The sequence below is a fragment of the Zea mays genome, chromosome 7, assembly GCF_902167145.1.
Source record: "Zea mays cultivar B73 chromosome 7, Zm-B73-REFERENCE-NAM-5.0, whole genome shotgun sequence".
Taxonomy (NCBI): Eukaryota; Viridiplantae; Streptophyta; class Magnoliopsida; order Poales; family Poaceae; genus Zea; species Zea mays.
Window position 1 is genome coordinate 139,838,552 of NC_050102.1, and position 21,893 is coordinate 139,860,444.

Consider the following 21,893-nt stretch of genomic DNA (forward strand, 5'->3'; position numbering starts at 1 on the left):
TATTCTTATCATTTAATGCATCAATCAATTCATTGATTTTATCTACCTTGGTTCTATCTAGGCCCTTAAATAAACATGAATAATCTATTTCATCCTCATCACTAGATTCGTCCTCACTTGAAGAAGCATAGGTAGAGTCTCGAGTACATACCTTCTTCTCCCTTGCCATAAGGCATGTGTGACGCTCGTTGGGGAAGAGGGACGACTTGTTGAAGGCGGTGGCGGCGAGTCCTTCATTGTCGGAGTCGGACGAGGAGCAATCCGAATCCCACTCCTTGCCAAGATGTGCCTCGCCCTTTGCCTTCTTATAGTTCTTCTTCTCCCTCTTGTTCCCTTGATCCTGGTCACTATCATTGTCGGGACAGTTAGCAATAAAATGACCAAGCTTACCACATTTGAAGCATGAGCGCTTCCCCTTTGTCTTGGTCTTGCTTGGCTGCCCCTTGCGACCCTTTAGCGCCGTCTTGAATCTCTTGATGATGAGGGCCATCTCTTCATCATTAAGTCCGGCCGCATCAATTTGTGCCACCTTGCTAGGTAGCGCCTCCTTGCTTCTTGTTGCCTTGAGAGCAAGGGGTTGAGGCTCGTTGATTGGACCATTCAATGCGTCGTCCACGTACCTCGCCTCCTTGATCATCATTCGCCCGCTTACAAATTTCCCAAGGACTTCTTCGAGCGACATTTTGGTGTACCTGGGATTCTCACGAATATTATTCACCAAATGAGGATCAAGAACGGTAAAGGACCTTAGCATCAGTCGGACGACGTCGTGGTCCGTCCATCGCGTGCTTCCGTAGCTCCTTATTTTGTTGATAAGGGTCTTGAGCCGGTTGTATGTTTGGGTTGGCTCCTCGCCCCTTATCATCGCGAATCAACCAAGCTCGCCCTCCACCAATTCCATCTTGGTGAGCAAGGTGACGTCGTTCCCCTCATGAGAAATCTTGAGGGTGTCCCATATTTGCTTGGCGTTATCCAAGCCGCTCACTTTGTGGTATTCATCCCTGCACAATGAAGCTAGAAGAACAGTAGTAGCTTGTGCATTCTTATGAATTTGCTCATTAATGAACATGGGACTATCCGTACTATCGAAGTGCATTCCACTCTCTACAATTTCCCATATACTAGGATGGAGAGAGAAAAGGTGACTACGCATTTTGTGGCTCCAAAATCCGTAGTCCTCCCCATCAAAGTGTGGAGGCTTGCCGAGAGGAATGGATAATAAATTAGCATTTGTACTTTGAGGAATACGAGAGTAATCAAAAGAAAAGTTCGAATTGACCGGTTTCCTTCTCTCGTAGTCGTTGTGGTCGTCGTCCTTTTGGAAAGAAGTAGACTCATCGCTGTCGTCGTAGTAGACAATTTCCTTGATGCGCCTTGTCTTCTTCTTCTTCCCGTCTTTCCGTCTATGGCCCGAGCCGGAGTCTATGGGCTTGTCATCCTTCGGCTCGTTGACGAAGGATTCCTTCTCTTTGTCGTTAATCACGATTCCCTTCCCCTTAGGATCCATCTCTTCGGGCGGTTAGTCCCTTTGTGAAGAGAACGGCTCTGATACCAATTGAGAGCACCTAGAGGGGGGGGTGAATAGGTGATCCTGTGAAACTTGAAATCTTAAGCCACAAAACTTGGTTAATTGTTAGCACAATAATTGCCAAGTGGCTAAAGAGGAATCCTCAACAAAACACAATAACCAACAAGGATCAATCACAGAGATGGCACGGTGGTTATCCCGTGGTTCGGCCAAGACCAACACTTGCCTACTCCACGTTGTGGCGTCCCAACGGACGAGGGTTGCAATCAACCCCTCTCAAGCGGTCCAAAGACCCACTTGAATACCACGGTGTTTTGCTTGCTTTTTCTCAATCCCGTTTGCGAGGAATCTCCACAACTTGGAGCCTCTCGCCCTTACACTTGAAATTCACAAAGAAGCACAGAGCAAGGGAGGGATTAGCAACACACTCAAGACAAGAAATCATAGCAACACCACGCACACAAGTCGCAACGAGAGCTCACAACACAACTCAATGAGTTCACCACTCAACTAGAGCTCTAATTGCTATCGCAAAGAATCAAAGGCGCGGAATCGATGTCTTGGTGCTTAGGAATGTTGTGGGAATGCTTGGTGTGCTCCTCCATGCGCCTAGGGGTCCCTTTTATAGCCCCAAGGCAGCTAGGAGCCGTTGAGAGCAATCTAGGAAGGCTGATCTTGCCTTCTGTCGACTGGCGCACCGGACAGTCCGGTGCACACCGGACACTGTCCGGTGCCCGATTTCCTTCCATAAATGGCGCAGTCGACCGTTGGCAGCCTGAGAGCCGTTGGCGCACCGGACATGTCCGGTGCACACCGGACAGACCGGTGCCCCCTTCTTGCCGTTGGCTCGGCCACGTGTCCCGCGCAGATCGCGCGGCCGACCGTTGGCCCTGCCGACCGTTGGCTCACCGGACAGTCCGGTGCACACCGGACAGTCCGGTGAATTATAGCCGTTCGTCGTCGGTGAATTCCCGAGAGCGGCCACTTCGCTCGAGCCAGCCTGGCGCACCGGACACTGTCCGGTGCACCACCGGACAGTCCGGTGCACCCAGACTCAGCAGATTCTTGGCTGCTCGAGCCAAGACATTTCCAATTGGATTTTTCCTGTTTCCAGCACTTAGACACAACACATTAGTCCATAAAACAATGTACTAAGTCTGAGAAACATACCTTTACCCTTGATTTGTACTTTGTCCACCTTTTTACACTAGGGCACTTGTGTTGGACACTAAATCACCAAAATACTTAGAAATGGCCCAAGGGCACATTTCCCTTTCAACTACCTTACCCGAAAGGGGCAAGGGCAGTAGGGGAGTGGTCAGTGTAGGGAGGTCCTTGGTTGATTTTGCTGCGATGGCGGTCAGACAAGAACCCTGCATTGGAGCTTCCTATAAACTGTAGCGGGTTTTCGGAAGCTAGTGGAACTTTGTAAAGGCCTCGTAGTGTTGCCCTGCCGCGCTTCCTAGGTAGAGGTGTATGGGATTCGCGACCCCTTGGCAGATGGGTAACATGACTTGTGGGTAAAGGGTACAACCTCTGCAGAGTGTAAAACTGGTATACTAGCCGAGCTCACGGTCATGAGCAGCTCAGGACTCTCTGATGTTTAAATTATGGAACTTAAATTCAATTTTGTCATTTGCATTGCATGGGTTTATTATTAATTTTGTTCAATTACTTTACTTAAGGTTTGGTATTTACTTACACTTAGTAACTGCTAATAAAATTTTGACCAACTAATTAAAAGCAATGCTCAGCTTTAACCATTCTCTTTGATAAGCCTTACACTCCATGAGCTCCCACCTTTGGTGAGTTCATGTCACATTATTCCCCACGACTTGTTGAGCGATGAACGTATGTGAGCTCACTCTTGCTGTCTCACACCCCCCCACAGGAGAAGAGCAGGTGGTTCAGGAGGAGCCACAAGGCGAGGAGTATGATCTGATCTAGGTGGCGTTTCTCAGTTGACATTGGCGCCAACGATCCTTAGTTCGTTTTATGTTTATTCTTTTATTTTGTAATAAGTCTTCCGCTATGTAATAAATACTCTGATGTTTTATGACATTTATCTCTATACACTCTGTTATTATATATGTTGTCTTCTTGGCGCATGTATGAGATGCACCTGTCTTTGTTCCTTAAAGCCGGGTGTGACAGAAGTGGTATCAGAGGAAATGTTGACTGTAGGACGAAACCTAGATAGAAATGGACAAACCCTTATCTACTTACCTTCTTCTGATTCATTCTATACTTACCTTACTCTTATTCTCTCTATACTTATCTTGATCCTGTCTCACCTTCTATTGTTCTACTCTGATGATTCTTACCTTTTCTACTCTGAGACAAGATGGATTTCACACTTTGGAATCCTACATTTATGACCTTTTTAAGAGATAGGAGACCTAAGACAAAAATTAAAATTATTTTCTCTATTAAAAAAATGTTGGTTGATTGTGCTGATGAACAATGCATGATTTGCTTCTTTGATTGATTGAAACATTATAGTTGGGCATCTTAGCATGTACCACTATAAGGTAATGAATTAGCTTTAGTAGGCAACACACTTAGCTAATGAATCCCCCAAAGTAACATAATTCGTAATCACCTGCCTTGTCTACAGTCCTTTCTTTCGTACCCTATGTTTCTAACGCAGATGGGCTACCCCTATAGTGTTAGAAGAGAGCACTATAGGCGTGATCCTTGGTATTTCATGGTTAAGAAAGGCAAAGGCAGTTTATACACTGTGCTAAAGGAACCATAGAACTCACAAGCCCTAAAGGAGAAAGATTTCAAGTTCTAATTGCAGTAACCACCTCATCCAAACGTGCGATGTTCTTCATACCTGAGGAGTTTGATGGTGACAACATCCGTGTGGATAGAGATTTTCCGGATGTCTTTTCAGAGGAGTTACCAGGGATGCCACCAGATAGGGAAGTTGAGTTTGTTATTGATCTCTTACCTGGAACTGCCCCTATTTCTAAACGGCCATACAAGATGTCTGTAGAAGAGTTAAAAGGACTGAAGAAGCAATAACGAAATTACAAGAAGTTGGGTACATTTGTTCGAGTTCCTCACCTTGGGGAGCGCCGGTTCTATTTGTACAGAAGAAAGAGGATTGCAAGGGATGTGCGAGGATTATAGGTCCCTTAATGATGTTACTATGAAGAACAAGTGTCCATTACCCCGCACTGAGGATTTATTCAGATGAGAGGTGCAAGGGTATTCTCGAAGATTGATCTCCTATCGGGTTATCATCAAATGAAGATTAGGCCATCAGATATTCCCAAGATGGATTTCTCGACCCGATATGGTTTATATGAGTTCACCGTTATGTCATTTGGACTAACTAATGCACCAGCCTATTTTATGGATCTGAAGAATAAGGTGTTCATGATCTAAATAGATTCGTCGTGGTATTCATCGACGATATTCTTATCTATTCCAAGAGTGATAGTGATCATGAGGAACATCTGAGATTGGTGCTACAGAAGCTACGAGATAACCAGATATATGCCAAGTTCAGCAAGTGCGAGTTTTGGATTGGCGAGGTGCCATTTCTTGGTCATATCATTTCTAATGGTGGAATATCAGTGGATCCTGCTAAGGTTAAGGAGATAATGGAGTGGAGAGTACCCACTACAATTACTGAGATTCAGAGTTTCTTGGGACTAGCAGGATATTATTAGAGATTTATTGAAGGATTTTCTAAGATTGCTAAGCCTATGACCTCGCTTCTGGAGTAGGACAGAGAGTTTAAGTGGGACGAGAGGTACCAAGATAGTTTTAACCAACTGAAGTTGAGATTGATGTCACCCCAGTGTTGGTTATGCCAGATCTATAGAAAGGATTTGACGTTTATTGTGATGCCTGCGGCCAAGGCTTGGGATGTGTGCTCATGCAAGAAGGACATGTGATCGCCTACGCGTCTCGTCAGTTGCAGAAACATGAGTTGAACTACCCCACTCAAGACTTAGAACTGGCAGCCGTTGTGCATGCGCTTAAGATTTGGAGACATTATATTATGGGAACCAAGTGTCAAGTATACACGGATCATAAGAGTTTGAAGTATATATTCACTTAGAAGGATCTCAACCTTAGGCAACGCCGTTGGTTGGAGTTTATTAAGGATTATGAGTTGGAGATTCACTATCACCCGGGCAAGGCAAATTTGGTTGCAGATGCCTTGAGTCGAAAGGAGCATGTTCATTCAGCTGTTGTTGCCCAGCTACCCGATGAGATTGTTGAGGATTTTAGGAGACTTAACCTGGGGATAGTTGCTCACACTGAAGGAGTTACTATTGATGTGGAACCTACCATGGAGCAAGAGATCCGCAAAGGCCAAATTGGTGATGCAAAAATACAAGAGATTAAGGATCTGATTACTGAAGGTTGAGTTCCGGAATTTACGGAAGATGAGCAAGGCACCATATGGTTCAAGGACATGATGTGTGTTCCTGATATTGAAAGCCTTCGAGAGACTATTTTAAAGGAGGCCCATGATTCGGATTAATCTATTCATCCTGGTAGTACCAATATGTATCAGGATTTGAAGCGGAAATATTGGTGGTATGGATTAAAAAGAGATGTGGCTGCACATGTGGCTATGTGCGATGTATGTCAAAGAGTTAAGGCTGAACACCAGAGGCCAGCTGGACTATTGCACCCCTGAAGATACCCGAGTGGAAGTGGGAAGAGATTGGTATGGATTTCATTACTGGATTGCCTCGCACCCAGAAAAGATATGATGCTATATGGGTGATTGTGGATAGATTGACAAAAGTGGCTCATTTCATACCTGTGAGGACTAATTACACGAGAGCCAAGCTAGCAGAATTGTATATGACTCGGATAGTTTGTCTACATGGAGTGCCTAAGAAGATCGTGTCTGATCGATGATCGCAGTTTACTTCTCGATTTTGGAAGAAGTTGCATGAGAGCTTGGATACAAAGTTGAATTTTAGCTCAGCCTACCATCCCCAGACTGATGGACAGACAGAGAGGACTAATCAAGTGCTGGAAGATATGTTAAGAGCTTGTGCTCTCAAGCATGGTGGCAGTTGGGAAGAAGAGCTTCGCATAGACTTCCCCCATCTTTTCCCTAGATCTTCTTAAATCTCGAGGACGAGATTATTTTTAAGGGGGTAGGATTTGTAATACCCAAATAGTGAAGAGTAATAGAATGTACAAGAAAAGAGAAATATAAAAGGGTTTATTTGACCACTTGTGTTGTTAATCTCATTTTTTTTTCATAATTCAAATAATAGGATTAACCTTGGCTACCAATAAATATACTAAATAAAAGAATGATGCATCATGTTGGAGTTCAATTGCTTGTGCATTTAATAAAATAGTAAGATGAATAAAAATATTATAATAATTGGAGATGTGGATTGAAACCCAAATAGCAATTTGGCTTGAAATAGAGAAGGAAAGAAAAGAAATGGAAAAGAAAGAGAAAGAGTATAAAATTTACATAAAACATATATAAAGATGTATCTTCAAAGTCAGTACTTTAATGGCACACTTAAAACTGAGGACAAATTCATCACAAAGTTGAATTCAAAATTTAGAATCTAAAATGAAAAGAAAAATAAACAGGAAAAGAAAAGAATAAAGAGAAAAGGAAAAGAACTCGATTTGGGCCCAAAGCGCTCCAATGGCCGGCTTTCCCTTCCTCCCTTCGGCCCAACCGCCTCCTGCACAGCCTTTCTTCTCACCTTCGGTCGCTGCCGCGAGGGCCCACTGGCCAGCCGCTTTCCCCGCTCCCACGCCGCGTGCAGGATTACACTGAGCCGTGGGGCCAGTCCGTCATCCTCTGCGCGCCAGCCGTCTATTTCCTATCGCGCGTCACTGGGTGTTCGGGCCCACTGGCCAGGAGCTCCTTCCACGCGCTCAGACTCCGTCCACCACCCGTGTCAACCAACTCCGCGCATGGCGGCCGCGTCCCGGGATCCTCTCCATACGCGATCGCCCACCCATAAAAGTTTTCCCGAGACCCGTTCTCCCCTGCTACTCCCTCGCGCATGCACCGAGCCAAACTCTCCACCATCCCGCCGCCAGACACCGCCGCGAGGGAGCGATTCGCGTCGCTACCGTCGCCGTGCATTGCGTCGCCGTCCGAGGTCTGCTGGGTGGTCAGGGTCAATCGAGTTGGAAGTGCTGGTCACGTGGAAGTCGGGCATGGGCGCAATCGAAGAGGGGAGCTCACCGGAGCTCACGAAATTCCTTGCCGGTGTTGGAGAATCCGCAGGTTCCCGTGGCCAGGGCTGTCCGCGCTACCAACCGTGGTGAGAACCCCCTTTCCGTAATCGCCATCACCCCCTCTAGGTTTGGCACCGACCAATTTTGAGTTTGGAGCGTCCAGCCGTGGCATTGCGCGTCCGCCGATGATGCTCCACCGTGGGCGGACTGTGCGTCTCCGTCGTGTAGAATAGGGGGAGAAGAAGAATTGTGGGCCGTAGGATCTCGGGTTGACGGTTCTGATTAGATCAGTGATACTCCCTTCGTTCAGGCCGTCGATCTCGAATCGGACGATAGGCGCTTACCTCTGTATTCATTAAATGGTGACCGTTGATCTTAGATCGTGTGGATCCCATGGCGTACCGGTTCGCGCGTCTGTTGATTTAATCTGGACGCGTGATTTCTAATCGGACGGCCAATATTATCCGATACCCTTTCGCCTTGAACATTTTGTAAAAGAGCCCCTGGAAAAGCTGTTAATAAACCCGCAGTCCTGTCTGCAGGACTCTGTGTCTTAGGACCTTTTGCGCCGAGCCCCCTGCACTCTCTAAAAATAGTGCGCCCAGTCCAGTACTGGTTTAAATCGATTAAATGAATTAGAAATTGGATTTACAATATGAAAATAAACCCTAGAACTTGTAAAACTCATAGAAATTCCATTTTTTGTCCAAATTAATCCATTCCACTTTCTAAATTTTTGTAATTTAATTCTCTATCACTTAGAGCCTCTGTTTTATCATGAAAACAGTAAGAAAAGTTATTTCTCACTTAATCCTATTTTAAACACATAAAACCTTTGAAAATTCATAACTTAAATTCTATAACTCCAAAAATTATGATTCCTGTTCCTAGGATTTTATTTTAATATGTAGATTATTACTATGTATCTTGTTTATATGTTTGGTGTGATGTTAATTTCTCTATATACACTGTGCTTGTTTGTATTGTGGCGAGTAGAAGAGTCCGTTACTGAGGATCCTTGTGAGCAGCAGGTTGAAGTAGCTGAGCAGGAGCTCATTGAAGGCAAGTTGTGCCCTTGACCACTTTTTACCCAATAATGTTCTTTGATATCATTTATCCATGCATAGGTTAATTTTGATGGGACCCGATAGGTCATCCTAGATTGTTTATCTCATTACCTTGTTTACCCCTGAATCACTTGGGTAGTTTGCTATTGCTTTACATGGTTTTGGGATAATTATTTATTATATCTATGTTCCAATTATTCTTGTTATTCTATTTATGTTCATGTTAAGATCATTAATGTTAATTGGAACATAGAGCTTAACTTGAGAACCACGTGCCACCACAAGGGTTTAATGGGACGCCCTTGGCTGACTAATTAGGAAAGCTAGTGGAAGACTACCTTACCCGAAAGGGGCAAGGGCAGTAGGGGAGTGGTCAGTGTAGGGAGGTCCTTGGTTGATTTTGCTGCGATGGCGGTCAGACAAGAACCCTGCATTGGAGCTTCCTATAAACTGTAACGGGTTTTCGGAAGCTAGTGGAACTTTGTAAAGGCCTCGTAGTGTTGCCCTGCCGCGCTTCCTAGGTAGAGGTGTATGGGATTCGCGACCCCTTGGCAGATGGGTAACATGACTTGTGGGTAAAGGGTACAACCTCTGCAGAGTGTAAAACTGGTATACTAGCCGAGCTCACGGTCATGAGCAGCTCAAGACTCTCTGATGTTTAAATTATGGAACTTAAATTCAATTTTGTCATTTGCATTGCATGGGTTTATTATTAATTTTGTTCAATTACTTTACTTAAGGTTTGGTATTTACTTACACTTAGTAACTGCTAATAAAATTTTGACCAACTAATTAAAAGCAATGCTCAGCTTTAACCATTCTCTTTGATAAGCCTTACACTCCATGAGCTCCCACCTTTGGTGAGTTCATGTCACATTATTCCCCACGACTTGTTGAGCGATGAACGTATGTGAGCTCACTCTTGCTGTCTCACACCCCCCCACAGGAGAAGAGCAGGTGGTTCAGGAAGAGCCACAAGGCGAGGAGTATGATCTGATCTAGGTGGCGTTTCTCAGTTGACATTGGCACCAACGATCCTTAGTTCGTTTTATGTTTATTCTTTTATTTTGTAATAAGTCTTCCGCTATGTAATAAATACTCTGATGTTTTATGACATTTATCTCTATACACTCTGTTATTATATATGTTGTCTTCTTGGCGCATGTATGAGATGCACCTGGCTTTGTTCCTTAAAGCCGGGTGTGACAGTCACTGTTCCAACAGAGGACACCCACGAATCCGTTGTTTATGTTCCTTTTCTTCTCCGCGGTCTTGCTCTTCCGATTTCCCCATTTTTCCGCGGTCTTCTTGATTTCTATCACTTGAATCTGACCCATCTGAACCCCATTTCCATTATGCAAATCTCCATCTTTGTTCATTTATGTGAGGCTTTTCTTGGCATCCTGCCACACTTTGGACTGTGGAAATATTTGTATCATTGTCGCCCTGGGATGGCCGGAGGACTGTATCAGCTGGTGGGGGGTGCGAGCTTGGAGATGCGCCGCGGAAGGAAGACTGATTATCTCGACATCCCCTTCAAGGACAGCATCAAAGGATGGCACTTGGAGTGGTTTATCGTTGAGAATCACGGAAATTCTCTCCCCCCACGGTCAGGGAGACAGCGGGATGTTTGCACTCCGAGCTGGACCGAATCCCTCACAGACCAGGATGTGGCTGAGGCAGGGGTTCTGCTAGCTGAAGTTGGATTGTTGAAGGAGAGAGGTCTGATTGCAGAGGCTGTGGTTGCTGACTTTGTCTTCAAGAATATTCAGCCATTGAAGGACAGGGCATACCCGACCTATCTGTACCGAGGCCTAGCTGACTCCACCCGGGTCACCAACAGAAGAATTCCTGCTGTGGACTTGGTGAGCTGGCTCGAAATGATACTCAGAGGCAAGGTATCAAATGTTGGTGCCCCTGTTGCATACTCGGCCTGGAACCTGCCTCCTTCCAAGGCCTTTACTCATTTCGTGTCAAATCCTCCTGCTGGTGATGGCGGTTTGGGCCTTAGAGTGCAACCCTCTGCCGAAGAAGTTAGTGCTTTGGTTGCTTCGCTTGAAGAAATTCCTGATGGTGAACGGCAGGTTCACTTTGAGGTGCCTTTGGATCCCAGTGATGCAGAGATAAGTGCCATGCTTGATATGTTAGCCGAGGATTCTTCTGATGCCGCTCCTACTGGAACATTGGTGGTGGCGCCTCTCCCGGAAGCTAGTAAAGCCTTGGACATTCAGAGGCCTGACAATGTTCGCCCGAAGCGCCCTTGCCGAGCCAATCAGCCTGCTTCTCCTGCTGATGGGCAGAAAAAGAAGAAGAGACGTCTTCGGCGAGTGTCTAGCTTGGATCGGGATACTGGTCCTTCTGCTCCTGCTGCTGAGGAAGTGTCCGTGCCTGAATTTACTGACGCTGATCCCAATGGGTGTGACCCGTCTGACACTGACCCCAATGGGTGTGCTGTCCGTGTTGTTGATGAGGATGATGAAGAAGAGGATGAAATTCCTCTGATTTGGAAGAACAACCGGCGTTACGTAGCTAGTGGGGAAAGTAGTGGTGTTCCTTCTCCTGCCTTGTCTGCCCTCATTGGTCTGCAAGAATTATTTCTGGGGAACTTTGATCAAACTCTTGAAGACATGGTTCCAGAAGATCTGTTATCAGAGCCGACAGATGGTGGCACGATGGATGTTTGTGTTGATGTGCTCGACGCCGGGTTGGGGTCATCTCGGGCAGCGTCCCGCGCCTCATCGACCTTGGAGCGCGGTCTTGAGGGTCAGGAAGCTGACTTGGATTGCTCTGCTCCCATGGAAGTGACTTAGGGACCTTCAGCCTTAGAGGTGGCTGCTGCAGAGAACTTGGCCCTCAAGGATGGTGTTGGCACTCACCCAACCCCCGAGGGTGTTGCCGGGGATGATTCGGCTCGGATGGGTAGCGCAAGCTGCGACCCAGCCCCCGAGGGTGTTGCCGGAAATGATCCGGCTCGAATGGGTAGCGCAAACTATGACCCAGCCCCCGAGGGTGTCCGAGCGGGTTCTCCCTCTTGCACTTCCATGGATGTTCACGTAGGGTCTTCTCCTCCACACTCTGGTTGCATGGTGATAGCCCAAGCCTTTGGTCAAGGAGTCGCTTTAGAGGCTAGCGTACCCGACGACAAAGTTTTGGGTTCTGTTGATGACACTGAATTGGTTCCTGCTGATTCGTTGCAAGTTGCTCCGGGTGGTGATCCTTCGCCGAGCCATCAGTTGATCTCTCACGATTTGGGGGTCCCCTCATTCTTCTCCAACCTCCAGGTATTGTGGTTTATCCTAGTCTGACTTTTACACCGGATAGACTGTTGTTATTATACTCATCTGTTCTTAATGTCAGGCATTGGTGGACGGGATGGCTAGTCAGCTGAAGTTGCAGGGTGCTTCTGTTCGAGAAGGAGCTTTGTCTCTGGCGCGTTGGAATCCGGTGCTGCTTCAGCAGCGTGTTTCTGACTTAGAGGCGGCAAATGCTGGTTAGTGCTCTTCTGCTTCCTTTTGGCTACTTTATTAAACTGCTTCTTACTTTAACCCTTTTGCTTGACTGTTTCTCGCCAGATACGGCTCGACAGTATTCTGTTCTTGAAGAAAAACATTCTCAAAGTCAGGCTGAACTGGTCCGGCGGTGCTCTGATCTTGAGGAAAAGTATTCCCAAAGTCAGACTGAGCTGGCCCAGGTTTCTGCTTCTCTGAATGATGCTAACATGCTGAACTCTACTCTCCGCGCTCAGCTCGATTCTGAAAAGGTGACCTGTGAATCCGGGCTTTGTTTTGCCGTGTTCTTATTGCTTGCTTGACGTTTGAAGAAGCTGATTCTTGTTTGCAGGAAGAGAAACGTGCCCTTGTTACTTCTCGTGACAATCTTGACAGGCTATACCGTGACTCCAGCAACTCGTTGACCATCTTGGAGAGGAGTCATCGCTTCACCAGGGAGGAGTTAGACAATCATCGTTATAAGCTGCAGGAATTCTTGGATGACGTGATTCGCCTTAGGCAGTTGATATCGGCTAAAGATGCTGTCATCAAGGAACTACGTGCTTCCAAGAAATCCATCGCCCAGGAGCTAGAGACCGCTCAGTTGGCTGTCAAGGTTGCTGAAGAAACTTCCGCTACTTTGAGGACCCAGCGCGATAGAGCTATGGATAAAGCCATTCGCGCAGGGCGGATCTTGATGAGGAGACCTGGTGTGGTTGTCCCCGATGACATAAGGGCTGATGTGAACGCTGCTCCTGATTCCTCAAGTCGCCCTTCTTCGTCGGTTGCTCCTGAGAAGAATGTTGCAAAATAGAAAAACATTGCATGCTTTGAGCGCGCGGTTAACGCGCTTGGATATTTTGTTAGAGGACACCTTCTTAGTATTGAATGCTACTATTGTTCTCCTATTGTTTAGAATTCAGCAGTATCTACATTTGTAGAAGTAAAATGCAGTGTGATGGTTTCGAGACTTCTTCATGGGACATAGAGGCCGCCCCTGGATGAGTAACCGTATGCGCGCCGAGTGTGCTGCGCCAGTTTTAGTTAGTATTAACTCAAACCGATCGCTCCGTTAGTGTGGTTTAGTGGCCACCCCGAGTTAAGCAAGCGCGAGCATGTTGCACCGTCTTAAGTCATCGCCGACTTAAGCCGATTGCTCCGTTAGCAGGGCATAGTGGTCACCCCGAGTTAAGTAAGCGTGAGCATGTTGCACCGTCTTAAGTTGTCGCTGACTTAAGCCGATTGCTCCGTTGACAGGGCATAGTGGTCGCCCCGAGTTAAGTAAGCGTGAGCATGTTGCACCGTCTTAAGTCGTTGCCGACTTAAGCTGATTGCTCCGTTAGTAGGGTATAGTGGTCACCCCGAGTTAAGTAAGCGCGAGCATGTTGCACCGTCTTAAGTCATCGCCGACTTAAGCCGATTGCTCCGTTAGTAGGGTATAGTGGTCACCCTGAGTTAAGTACGTGCGAGCATGTTGCACCGTCTTAAGTCATCGCCGACTTAAGCCGATTGCTCCGTTAGTAGGGTATAGTGGTCACCCTGAGTTGAGTAAGAATGCAGGTCGACAATGAATAATTTGAGCGCTCTTGAAGCCTTTCTATTGATGATATATTTCCCAGCTTACAGAGTACATTGTCGTCCCAATAGCTTTTGAAATACAGCTAGGGGTAAAACTTCCTGAGGTGTTCTATGTTCCATGAGTTCCCAATTTTCGTGCTGTCCATCTGAGTGAGGCGATATGATCCCGGCCGAGTGACTTCTGCTACTATGAATGGTCCTTCCCATAGAGGTGACAACTTGTGTCGTCCCTCCCCCGTTAGAATTCGGCGGAGGACGAGATCTCCTACTGTGAAGGATCGATGTCGCATGGTCTTATCGTGATAGCGCCTTAGAGTTTGTTGGTACCGTGCTGATTGAATTACCGTGTCCAGCTGTTCTTCTTCGAGTACATCAACATCCTCCAGCCTAGTAGCCTCGGCTTCTGCTATGTTTTCAAAGATCAACCTTGGCGCCACAAACTTGAGATCAGCAGGTAGTACAACCTCTGAACCGTAGACCATGAAGAAAGGAGTATTTCCATGCAGAGCTCGACTAGGTTGAGTTCTTAGGCTCCAAACGACGTAGGGCAACTCCCTTATCCACTTTCCTACGAACTTTTCATTTTTATCGAAGACTTTTTTCTGAGTGCCTCCAATATCATCCCGTTAGCAATTTCAACCTGCCCGTTGGCTCTTGGGTGTGCCACCGAAGCATATTTGATCTGAATGCTCTTTTGTTCGCAGAAATCGAAGAACTCTGAACTTGTGAAGTTGGATCCCAGGTCAGTTATGATACTATTTGGTATTTCGAATCTGAATATTATGTCTTGTATGAATTCTACGGCCTTAGCTGAAGTTAAAGAAGCAATGGGTTTGAACTCTATCCATTTAGTGAATTTGTCGATTGCTACCAGTATATGAGTGTATCCTCCTTGAGCTTTCTTGAAAGGTTCAATCATATCCAGTCCCCAGCATGCGAACGACCAGGTTACTGGTATGGTCTGCAGTTGCTGCGCTGGTAGACGCTGTTGTTTTGACAAGTACTGGCAGGCTTCGCACCTCTGAACTAACTCGGCTGCATCACTTTTTGATGTTGGCCAGTAGAATCCCGACCTGAAGACTTTCGCGACTAGTGTCCTGGATGCTGCGTGTATCCCACATTGCCCAGCATGGACCTCATCCAGAAGTTGCTTTCCAGTAGATGAGAGAATGCATTTCATGAGGACGCCCGATGCGCCCCTTCTGTATAGTGTTTCCCCAATGAGCGTGTAGTGAGCTGACTGTCTAGCAATGCGCTCGGCTGCATTTTTGTCATCTGGTTCCTCTTCATTTTTTATATATCTGATGATCGGCTTCCTCCAGTCATCGGAATCTGACTCTAGCTGGCTCAAGGTATTACATTCTTCTGCCTGATCCAGTGAGATGCTTGGGTGTGGTATTTCTTGAACAAAGACTCCAGGTGGGACCTGAGTTCGACTGGATCCTAGCTTGGACAATACATCAACTGCCGTGTTTTGATCTCTCTCTACATGGTAAAATTCCAGACCTTCAAATTTATCTTCTAGTTTCCGGACGGCAGTGCAGTATTTTCCCATTGAATCGCTCGAACAATCCCATTCTTTGTTTATCTGGCTTATGACTACCAGAGAATCTCCGTATACCATCAGTCTCTTGACGCCCAGTGATATGGCAATTTCAGTCCATGAATCAGAGCTTCATATTCGGCTGCATTGTTAGAGGCTGGAAATAACAACTGAAGGGCATATCTGAGGTGCTCGCCTCCAGGTGCGGTAAAGAGGATCCCCGCGTCGTCTCCCTGCAGCTTTAACGAGCTATCAAAATACATTCGCCATACTTCTGCAGTTTCTGGGTTATCTGGTACTTGTTGTTCAGTCCACTCTGATACGAAATCAACCAGTGCTTGAGTTTTGATGGCAGTGCGAGGTCGAAATTCAATGTCATGAGATCCCAGCTCGCAAGCCCACTTGGCTATTCTACCAATGGCTTCTTTGTTGTGAAGAATATCCCCTATCGGAAAACCAGTGACTACTATGACTTTGTGGTCGTCGAAGTAGTGACGTAGTTTGCGTGCTGTTAGAAGTACTGCATATAATAGCTTCTGAACTTGAGGATATTTTTTCTTCGAGGGACCCATAACTTCACTGATGAAATAAACAGGATGCTGCACTAGGTAGGCATGTCCTTCTTCTGCTTGCTCGACTACCAACGTGGTGCTCACCACGTGAGTCGTGCAAGAGATATACAACAGCAAATCTTCAGCTGGTTGAGTCGACGTGGCCCGTCGTGGCGGTTTTAGCACTAGTGGTGTTGTCAAGAACTTTTTCAATGCGTCTAGGGCTTCCTGTGCTTCTGAAGTCCACTGAAACTTGTTCACCTTCTTGAGTAACTTATAAAATGGTAAGTCTTTTTCTCCCAGCCTGGATATGAATCTGCTCAAGGCTGCCATACATCCGGTAAGTCTTTGAACTTTCTTTTGTGATCGCGGTGCCTCCATCTTCATGATGGCTTCGATCTTTTCTAGATTAGCTTCAATTCCCTGGTGGCTGACAATAAACCCGAGTAACTTTCCTGCTGGTACCCCGAAGACACATTTTTCAGGATTAAGCTTCCATCGATATCGCCGTAGACTGTTGAAAACCAGCTGTAAATCTTCAATGGAATTTTCCGAATTTTCTGTTTTGATTACCACATTGTCCACATAAGCTTCCACACGCTTGCCCCAGTGATTGGCTAAGCATGTTTGAATAGCTCTCTGATAAGTCGCTCCAGCGTTTTTGAGGCCGAACGACATGGAGGTATAGCAGAAAGCACCGAATGGAGTGACGAATGTTGTTTTTTCCTCATCTTCTTTCGCCAGGCTAATCTGGTGATACCCAGAGTAGCAATCCAAGAAGGACAACACAGAACATCCAGCGGTGGAATCTACCACTTGATCTATCCTAGGGAGCCCGAAGGGATCCTTTGGACAGTGTTTGTTGAGATTCGTATAGTCGACGCACATGCGCCAATCCACTTTATTCTTTTTGAGTACAAGAACAGGATTGGCTAACCACTCGGGATGTAACACCTCTCTAATAAATCCAGCAGCGACCAAGCGAGCCAGCTCAACGTGAATGGCCTCTCTTTTGTCGGGCGTGAAACGACGTAACTTTTGCCGAATCGGCCTCGCCTAGGGGTAGACCTTCAGTTTGTGCTCGGCCAGTTCTCTTGGGACTCCCGGCATATCCGCAGGTTGCCATGCGAATATGTCTTGGTTATCTTGCAGGAACTGGACGAGCGCGCTTTCCTATTTGTCATCCAGGCTGGAGCTGATGATGGCGGTCTTGCGTTCATCAGCGAACCCGAGGTTGATCCTTTTAGTTTCTTCAGTCGGCCGCATAGAGGTCGCGACTTGAGCTTCATTCGCAGGCACTGCGAGGTCTTCCTCAGGCTTAGAGTTTGCCTGCACAGAAGAAGTCGCTGATGGTTTGGTGGTGAGGGCCGCCTGGATGGCCACTCGGAAACATTCTGCGGCGCCTTGGAAGTCAGCGCGCACAGTTATGATCCCTTGCGGCCCTGACATCTTCAATATCATGTATGTGTAATGTGGAATGGCCATGAGTTTCGCCAATCCAGGCCTCCCGATGATGGCGTTGTACCCACAGTCGAAGTTTGCCACTTAGAACCTTAGGAACTCGGTTCTGTAGTTCTTCGGAGTTCCGAAGGTGACCGGCATGTAGATGTGGCCCAGCGGGTATTCTCCTTCAGTCGGCACGATGCCGAAGAAAGGAGTATCTGACTCGTGGAGCTCTTTGAGGTGAACTCCCAAGCCTTGGAGTGTCCAGGGGAAGGTGACGTTGATGCTGCTCCCCCGTCCACTAATACCTTCTTCACCCTGCTCTCTCGGATCACCGGATCGACGAGGAGTGGGTATTTGCCTGGGTGGTCAAAGTTGAGCCACTGATCTGCCCGAGTGAAGGTGATCGGGTGCTCCGACCATCGGTACAGAGCAGGAGGACCGGTGGTCGCCACCAGTATTTGGCGATCGTTGAGCTTTTGTTGTCTTTTGTTCTCCTGCGATCTGTGTCCGCCGAAGATGACGTTGACCTATCTATCGACGCGCGGGAAGGCTCCACCTCCTCCCTCCTCCTGCTGCTGGGGTTGTCGCGGTTCTCCTGGTCCTCCCCGCGGCGGAGGAGGAGGTAGAGGTTGGAAGGGTCGGTCGTGCCCGACGGAGTGCTTGAAGTCTCTGCAGTTCCGAAGGGTGTGGCGCATGTCTTTGTGGTACGGGCACTGAGCATCGAGGATGTCGTCCAGCGTGCGTTCGCCTCCTCGAGGTCCTCCCCGGGCGCGAGAGGCGGGTGGTCTGGCGGCGTGAACTTCTTCGCGAGGCCTCTTCTCCTAGCGTTTGTCGGGCTGCTGGTTCGTATCGCGTCGTGGTGCTGCTGGTGCAGGCTTCGCTCCTCCGATGAGGTCCTGAGCTCGCTCGTCGGCGGTGATGTAGAGGTCGGCTTCCTGGAACAGTTGCTCGGAGGTAGTCGACGCCTTCTGTAATATGGTGCGGACGAAGGCCGAGTCGTTGGATCCTCTGTAGAAGTCCTCGATCACTGCCGCCTCCGCGACCTCGGGGATATGATTTCTCATGGTCTGGAACCTTTTGAGGTATGACCGGAGAGTTTCGTCCCCCCGACGCTTGATGGATTTGAGGTCCCATGGTTGCGCCGGTTTGTCGGAGAGGGACTGAAAGTTGGCGGTGAAGCACCGACTGAAGTCGCTCCAGTCGTCGATGCAGTGTCGGGGTAGATGTCGCAACCATTGCAGCGCGTCTTGCCCGAGGACAATGGGTAAGTATGCGGTCATTACGTCCTCGGTCGCCCCAGCAGCTCAAGCAGCGGTGGTGTAGACGGCCAGCCAGCCTCCTGGATCCTGCTTAGGTTCATATTTGTCGACATTGGATACCTTGAAGTTAGGAGGCCATTGAATGGCCCTGAGGTGTGGAGTAAGTGCAGATACTCCACACGTGTCCTCCTGTCGTCGGGGATGATGTCTGTCCCGGGGAGGGGAGTGGTTGTCGTGGTGCCTCGACCGTCCCCGGGTGGTACCGCCAGTCGAAGCCGTTGCCGACTCAGTCCTGGTGGCCTGACTCCGGGCTGGGATGCCGTGGTCCCTGTCGTACTCTTCCCGGCGGCGGATCTCGCTCTCGTGTCGTCGTTCACGCGAGGCATTGATGGAGCTCCGCGCGTCCCGGCGACTGTTGATGGCGTGTCGTAGATCGTTCGGCGGGTGAGTGAGAGGTAGAAGGTGATTGGCTGCCTGAGTGAACAGCCGCCGATAGCCCTCGGCGTCGGGAGTCCGAGGGAGCCCATCAGCTATCTGAGCCAGCACCCCTCTGACTTCACTAGGCGTATTCATGGCTCGGGCGAAGTCGGGGTTCAGGTTGCGCCCAAAGAGTGGATTTTCCCGACGTTTCCTTGCCTCCTGCTCGGCTTGTTCCTAAGCCCGTCGGCGATCACGCCGTCGGGAATTCCTTCGTTCCCTGAAGACACGTTCCTCCGGAGTTTCTCCTATCTCTGAGACCTCGTCTCGCGATACAGACTGCTCCGGGTCCCGCTCTCTGGCCTCGTGATGTCGCCGGATATTTCGGCGTCGGTTCCTTCGTCGGCGGGATTCCCGCTGAGGAGGTTCCTCTCCGGGTGCAGTCGGCTCGTCGTCGGAGACGGGGGGCGAATCCACTCTCCCGATGAAGAGGACGTCGGGGTAGAATGGTGTAGCTGTCGTGGCGATCTTCTTCCTGTTCTCCTTTGAGGGCAGAGGCATAGAAAGAACAACTTGCTTCCTCCCGATTTTATTTGTTTCTTTCTTCCTTGCGATTTGTGTCCATTCTTTCGTCGGAGAGGTAGACAGTGGAGTTCTCCGGGTCAGCGGGCCCTCGGCTCCTGGCTTGCTAAAGGCGATCTTTTTTCGGAGCGCTGGAGGTTGCGCTTTTCCCTGCTTCACCCCGATATTTTCGGAGGTTGTTGGAGGAGACTTCCTCCTTGGCGGATCTGCGATGCGATGTAGAGTTCCTTCCTCATCCGCTACAGATGAGATAGTTCCGAAGCAGAACACGGATCCGAGGCGGAGGATGATCTTGTGCTGGAAGGTGACGGCCATTGAGCTAGCTTAGATCGGCGACACACCCCCTACCTGGCGCGCCAGCTGTCGGTGTTTTGGGTCCGACCGCACACCCGGGGTTGCCCCTCAAGGTGTTTTTTAGGAGTAGGACGGTGTTACCGACTGTAGCTCAATGGTTCGTGCTGGATGCACGAGGAACAATAGACAATGGTTTACAGGTTCGGGCCGCTTTGAGATGCGTAATACCCTACGTCCTGGCGAGAATGCTTTATGTGACTGGTTACAAGGGAGCTCTCTAGTGCGGGAAACGTAGAGAGTTGAGGTGGATGGCTGAGTAGTGAGTTCGATCGTTCTGAAGGGGTGTCCCCTAGGCCTTATATACTCGACCGTGGGGCATTACATGCAGATATGATAACAGTATGCGCCTAAATGATAGTGAACCAATTGAGTCTATCTTCCTGTAGTTCCGCCGACCCATCCTCGCTTGGTTCCGTTGTACGGGGTTCCAGCACGGGAAGGTTGGGTCACTGTTGTGATTACTTGCTCGAAGTCATTGGGCCGTCTGGGCTTGCACCGATCCGGCCTTATGTCAATCTGCTTCACTGGTCGTTCCTCCCCAGGCCCACGAAGGGATGACTTTACGATTTATTGGGCCCTTGGGCCTTTCGTGAGGTCTTTTATCCTTCCAGTGGACCCGGGGGATATCTGTCCCCCACAGTCAACGATAAGGAGAAAGAGTCCATCTTCAACGAGCCAAGAGACGATAAGCCCACCGACTCTGGCTCGAGTCACAAGAAGAAGGATGGGAAGAAGAAGAGGCGCATCAAGAAGATAGTATACTATGACAGCGACGAGTCCTCTTCTTCCCAAAGAAACGACGACGACAAGAAAAAGAAAACGGTTAACTCAAACTTTTCTTTTGATTATTCTCGTATTCCGTTTAACTCCAATGCTCATTTACTTTCAATTCCACTTGGGAAACCTCCGCACTTTGATGGAGAAGACTACTCATTTTGGAGTCACAAAATGCATAGTCACCTATTCTCTCTCCATCCAAGTATTTGGGAGATCGTTGAAAACGGAATGCTTTTTGATAGTACTGATAATCCCGTTTTCATTAATGAGAAAATCAATAAAAATGCACAAGCTACCACTGTTTTGCTAGCATCCTTGTGCAGGGACGAGTACCACAAGGTGAGCGGCTTGGATAACGCCAAGCAAATCTGGGACACCCTCAAGATTTCTCATGAGGGGAATGACGCCACCATGATCACCAAGATGGAGTTGGTGGAAGGGGAATTAGGAAGGTTTGCAATGATCAGGGAGGAGGAGCCAACCCAAACGTACAACAGGCTCAAGACCCTGATCAACAAAATCAGGAGCTATGGAAGCATGAGATGGACGGACCACGACATCGTCAGACTTATGCTCAGGTCCTTCACTATACTTGATCCTCATCTTGTGAACTCTATCCATGAAAATCCTAGGTACACCAAGATGACGCCCGAGGAAATACTCGGAAAGTTTGTAAGCGGGCATATGATGATCAAGGAAGCAAGATACGTTGATGAGGCATTGAATGGTCCAATGCCCATCTACGAGCCTCAAACGGTTGCTCTCAAAGCAACAAGTAGCAGGGAGGTGCTACCTAGCAAGGTGGCGCAAGTTGAGCCGGCCGGGCTAAACGAGGATGAAATGGCCCTCATTATCAAGCGCTTCAAGACCGCATTGAAGGGATGCAAGGAGTACTCAATCAACAACAAGGCAAAGGGAAAGCGTTCCTGCTTCAAGTGCGGTAAGATAGGTCATTTTATTGCTCAATGTCTCGATAATACAAATGACCAGGAACAAGAAAGGAATGTGAAGAGGGAGAAAAGAAAGGCCTTCAAGAGGCGAAGGGCGAGGCGCACCTTGGCAAAGAGTGGGACTCGGATTGTTCTTCATCTGGCTCCGACGACGA